The sequence below is a fragment of the Penaeus monodon genome, chromosome 32, assembly GCF_015228065.2.
Source record: "Penaeus monodon isolate SGIC_2016 chromosome 32, NSTDA_Pmon_1, whole genome shotgun sequence".
Lineage (NCBI taxonomy): Eukaryota > Metazoa > Arthropoda > Malacostraca > Decapoda > Penaeidae > Penaeus > Penaeus monodon.
The window spans coordinates 34,494,666-34,494,881 of NC_051417.1; positions in this window are offsets into that span (position 1 = coordinate 34,494,666).

Here is a 216-nt window from a genome sequence, read left to right on the forward strand (position 1 = left end):
TATCTCTGTGTGTAACTGTCTTTTTATGCGTTAATGTGCTCGTTTATGTAAAGTAGATGCAACAGCCTAGAATATCTGCGAACAGTTACACAACATACTATGACGGCAGCACATTACATATTACTCGAGTATCATAAAGAAAAGAGTTGATTTTAGCATTAAAAATCCCGTAATTGCAATAGCTTATAATTAAGCTGAACCCATTTAGTGAACCGC